Source organism: Pangasianodon hypophthalmus, chromosome 12, assembly GCF_027358585.1.
Source record: "Pangasianodon hypophthalmus isolate fPanHyp1 chromosome 12, fPanHyp1.pri, whole genome shotgun sequence".
NCBI classification, from domain to species: Eukaryota; Metazoa; Chordata; class Actinopteri; order Siluriformes; family Pangasiidae; genus Pangasianodon; species Pangasianodon hypophthalmus.
Window position 1 is genome coordinate 17,341,490 of NC_069721.1, and position 6,000 is coordinate 17,347,489.

Here is a 6,000-nt window from a genome sequence, read left to right on the forward strand (position 1 = left end):
ACCATCATAGGACCCCTTGAGGAACCCTTGTTTTTGAAAAGTGTACAAGCAAGGCTACACTACAGCTGCTCCATTCAAAGCATTCATTTATCTTCAGTAACGCTTTATCCTGGTCATGGTGGAGGTGGAGCCGGAGACTATCCTGGGAACACTGGGTGTGAAGAAGGAATACACCCTGAATTAGACGTCAGTTCATGTGCACTATACAAACACGATCACACCAAGGGGCAATTTAGCATAGGCAATCCGCCTACCAGAATGTTTTTGGGAGGAAGGAGGGAGGAAACCAGGTAACTATGGAGGAAACCCATGCACAGAACATTCAAAACTCCATACAGACTTTAACCCGAGCTCTGGATTGAACCTGGAACAATCCAGACAACCTAGACTATGGTAAAATCTCACCTTTTAGTTGTTTTTAACCTTCCAGGTTTTAATGATTTACTTAGTTTTTCTTGTATGTATGCTTCTCAGCTGTGGTGTAAGGAAACAACCTTTTCTCTTCACTCTCTGTAAGTCTAAGCTTAAGTTTATACTACTACACTCTGCCATCTACAGCTTGAAACAGATAAAGCTAAAAAAAAAAAAAAAAAAAAAAAAAAAAAAGCTACAGTTTTCAAGAACAAAACCATGGTTGCTACTACGTCAACAGAAGTGGAAAAATTTTACAAGTTCATAAATTCTAGCTCCTTGTGAATTGTTGAACTTTTTCCCCCAATCTTTTCCAGTGTCATAATCTCAGGGCACAGGGGTGAGCTGTTTGTGCTGCGAAGCCCCCCGACGGAGTTGTACAATGGATATGACCAAGGCCCACATTGCTCATGACCGGAGTATCTTTGACAAGCACTTATAGAGCCTTGCTCTAACTGCAACATAATGGCAATTGTGAGAGGGAAGCAGGCAAGGGGAGTGACTGCCTGCAAGGCCCTTAAGGAAAAGGAAGGTGAACTCCTCTGTGGCACAGTCAAAGGAAGAACAGGAGCTAAGAGAGGGGTTGACTGCTCAGCCCTGTGGAGAGGAGAGAAATTTTTTAAGAGACAAAACAATATAAAACATGAGGTTATTGAGTAGCTCCTGAGCCACCTTGGTTAGATCCTCTACTAGTATCTAACAGTAACTCACTGCCAGAGAAAATTTTGACCTTGTAATGATATGTTTTGTCAAACATCATCGTACCTGAACGTAGTACAGCCAAAGACCCACCCCCACATACCTGTTAATATGTCTTAACACAAAATTCCAAGCATCATAACAGCCAACCTTTTCCCTTAACTGGTCTTTTAGCCTGATCACTTACAGTAACCTGCCTCAAAGACACATGGAGCTTCACAGACAGCTTGTAAACTCACATCACAGATCTCCATGAGCAGCATGCTGATGGACCATAAGATTTCCCCTTCAATAAGCCTCGTGTTGTAGCCCACTATTTTTGGTATATAATTATTTTAGAATAATAAAGAAGACATTAACATTATGAAATAACACATTTGGAATTACGCAGTGGCCGAGAAAAGTATAAAATCAAAACTATTTCATATCTGACGTCTTTTCCACCAGATTCATGAAGGAGCTTCATCTTGTTTTAAGTGATAAACACTTTTTAAAGATAAGCATTTGGAAATTTTGAGTTGTAGTTGAGTTTGAGTGCTTTGTAATGGATACAGCTGAAAACATATTGAAATAATGAGTTTTATGTTTTTCACTACTCTCCAAAATATTATTTCTGTGAGGTGTAAGAATGTTCTGTAGTAACTCAGTTTGACCACCTGAGCATGTCAGCTTTCGAAAACTCTTTTGGCATGCCCTGGCATCACACCACTCAAGTCTTAGCTCGAATAGCCTGATCATGACTGACATGACCATTCTCTGTCAATGCCCAGACAATGGAAATAGTGTATGTGTTCCAGGAAATCCTTTTCTGTTTAAAGTTTATAGACACTTCTAGGAAGAGGTAAAATATATTGCAAAGCTGTAGTAACAGTCCTCGTGAAGTCCACTTTGGTCACCAGCATTGTACACCTCTGTTTATCTGCCTCAGATATGTTTGGACTTCTGGACTGAATAGGTTAGTCTAGTTAGTCAGTAGTATAATAATTCTATTCTAGCGATGAAATTCTGTTTTCTACCTTATTGGTATTCTACCTTATTGATAGCCTGACACATGTCTGGAGTGGTCAGGGTGTCTGATGGATAGGTTTACTGCGTGATGTTGCCTGCTACTCCACAACAAACATTCCTGTCTCTAAGAGGTGTTGGGGTATCACAAACACTCAGGCAGACATGGTGAAGAGAGGTCAGCATGCAACATGATTCTGTCCCTCCCAGTTTCCACGAAAGACAAGGAGAGAGACAGATACATTGAAAGCATACCATAGTAGCTGAGGGGGGTGCAGACAGAGAATGCAACTGCTGTACCAGGTTATTTAGAATGCATGACCTGCCATCCCCATGATCTCAGACATGTTATTCTTCTTCTTCTTCTTCTTCTTATTATTATTATTAGCATAAATTACACAATACATTTAGGGCTTTATTCAGCCTCTCCACTCTGTACTGGTCTGAGTAATGGTCAGAAATGGTCAGTATGTTCTGAGTCAGCAAGTACCCAGAATGAAAAGTAGGACTCAAGACGCCTAGTATTCGGAAGCTCTATAAAGCACCACATGGGGGCAGTGTGGGGTGTCACAGGCCAACCCTGTAATTTTGAATAGTGTCATAATCTTAAGAGTATTGCTGCTATGGTTTTCAAAGTGTTATCCACATAGGGGTGTATGATGGATAGCCAGAGATTTTTAAATGACATCATGATGGTGGTTATCACCACTATTGTATATAACACTATACACTTGTACACAATATGCGTTATTGACTGGCCAGTTGAGTCAAAAGGGTTTTATCTAAATGTCAATAATTTAGCTCAAAAACAAGTAAAAAGAGTGTCAATATGAATCTAACTACAGTTCAGGAATTAAAAGCTCTAATGGCTTCAGATATACAGTCATCATTTGGAAGCCATCATTCAGCTGAAAAAAACAAAAAAAACCAAAAACAAAACAAAAACAAACCAAACCTACCAGAGAGATAGCATAAACACTGGGTGTGGTCAAATGAGCTATTTGGTACATTCTTAACACGAAATAATGCACTGGTGAGGTCAGGAAGACCAAAAGGCTCAAAAGACCATGGAAAACAACTGTGGTGGATGATATTCCCTGGTTAAAAAAAAAAAAAACAACTTTATAACAGTTGGCCAGATCAAGAACACCCTTCAGGAGGCAGGCGTATCTGTTTCAAAGTCAAGAATCAAGAGAAGCCTTCACCAGTGTAAATACAGAGCGTTTACTGCAAGATATAAACCATTGGTCAGCCTCAAAAACAAGAAGACCAGTTTGCCAAAAGAAAAAAAAAAAAAAAAGGCAGTACAGTTCTGCAACAACATCCTATTCACAGATGAAACAAAGATCAACCAGAATGATGGAAAGAGAAGAGAATAGAGAAGGGAAAGAACTGCTCATAATCTGAAGCATACCACCTCATCTTAAAGTATGGCTGCCAATGGAACTGGTTTTCTTTTATTTATTGATGATGCGACTGCTGACATGACGTCTGAAGTGCATAGTGCTATATTATCTGCTCAGATTCAGCCGAATGCTTAAAAACCCATTGGACGGGACTTCACAGTGCAGACAGCCAATGACCCTAAGCATACTTTGAAAGCAACCCAAGACATGTTTAAGGCAAAGAAGTGGAATGTTCTGCAATGGAAAAGACAATCAACTGGCCTAAATCTATTGAGCATGCATTTCACTTGCTGAAGGCAAACCTGAAGGCAAACCTGAAGGCAAAATGCCCCAAGAACAAGCAGGAACTGAAGACAGTTGCAGTAAAGGCCTGACAGAGCATCACCAGGGAAGAAACCCAGCGTCTGGTGAAGTCTATGGGCTCCAGACTTCAGGGTGTCGTTGACTGCAAAAGATTTGCAAACAAATATTAAAAATAACAATTTTATTTATAATTTTTATTTTGTCCAATTACTTTTGGGGCCCCACATATGAAAAAGTGCTGTAATTCTGGATGGAAAAGCTGAAAGTCGGCACTTTGAGAATACTCATTATTTATAATCAACTCCTATATGCTGTAGTAGACAGCTAAAATAACTTTGTCAATGTCCAAATATTTATGGACTTAACTCTATATGATTGTAGATATTTGTTTAGTATGTTCAGCTACAATCATAAGATCTGTGGATTTTTTTTCTGGTTGCAGAAAATTTAGGAACCTTTTTGATTTTTGTTAAATAACAGACAGCACAATGTGTAAAATCTATTGTGTAGTATCTAAGAGTGCATAGTTGGGATTAAAACATTAGAATTAATATAAATTTATGGTGTTTCATATAAAGACACATTTTTTGGTTATTCAGCTTCAGCTCCATTCTTGTAGAAAAAAACTTTGAGGTGTGACTAATCGTCTTTCTCTACACTCATCATTATTCCTACCATGCAGTGTCTTATGTGAAAGCAATAGTAGGGCAGTAGATAAATAACAAGGGCCTCGTCCTTGAATTAAAACTGGCCTCATTTCTTTTATCCAGGATTTTCCAAGTTTGTGCACTCAGTAGATAACAGACTGCTTTCACATTTATCAGCATTAATATAGATGAATATTATGTTGCTGTTTGATTCCCAGGAGAAAAAAAATAGCATTAAACTGATCTGTAGAACATATGAGTAAAGTGTGACTTGACAGACATTTATCCTTTTAGGTTAAGTTAAGATACCTGAGTAAATCTATTACTTTTTTTTAGTACACTATAAGTCTGCACTTTCATTTTGAATTCAAAGTATTCAGTTTAATTTAAAGGTCACACTCTGTCTAAGAGAGAGTATGAAACAGATAAGGAGGAAAAATAGACAACGAGACAGTGAGAACAAATAACAGTGAGTGAATCAGAGAGAGAAATCAGTGGAGTTATTTCCACAGCACAGATTCCTGGGTATATATAGCCTGGAACAGTGTCTTCAGGGGTGCTCCACCCTGAGCCCAGCTGTATGGAGCCCCTGCTGCTCCAGATACACACTTCCTGCCTGCTGAAGCCAGAACACGGTCAGTTGGAGTAGGACAGAGTGGTCCTGAGAGTGGTCCTAACTGTGTTGTGCAGCACTGAAATGCAGTAGGTTATATATGTAACTGGGGAATAACTGGGGAAAAAATTATTGTAGACATGTCAATCTGTCTTAACTGATTTTTGCATGGCGAGTTTTGGCATGGTTTCTAGCCAAATATATAACCTGAAAATAGTCAATACCAACGTTCCATCTTTATGTGTTTGATCACATATACTGTTACAAATGTGTAGACTCGCTCTAGCTTGTGCACCTCCATTTTATCATTCTCTGTCAATGCTGTACTTCAATTATTCAGAGGCCTCCAGCAGATCACTTGAAACCCATAACCCACTTTCTATTTATACCTGACTTCAAAGAAGCACACAGTAAAATGGGGGGACCCAAGCCAACCTGAGCCCAGGCCAACACCTACTCCCCAGGCCCTGGCTGCTGGAGGCTTCAGTCTAGACTCTCAACTGTCCTCTTCCTCCTCATTAGGAGGGAAAGGGGAATGAGGCCACATAAGGATGGCTGTTTCAGTGACCAACTTAATCTCCAGCTACTGCATCTGTAGTATGTGTGATGACCACAGATAGTAATTTTGACATTTTCCTGTACTGAAAAAATAATAAAACTCAGTAACTCCTTTATAAATAAATGGCAGTTGTTGATTTCCATCACTAATTAATTATTTGAAACATTTTTGAACACTTTTATGAATGCTTCAGTCTAATTTGTTTATAATCATTCACTCATCGGTAACTGCTTCATCCTGGTCAGGGTCACGGTAGATCCAGAGCCTATCCTGGGAACACTGAGCATGAGGCGCAAACACACACACACACACACACACACACACACACACACACACACACACACACACACACACACA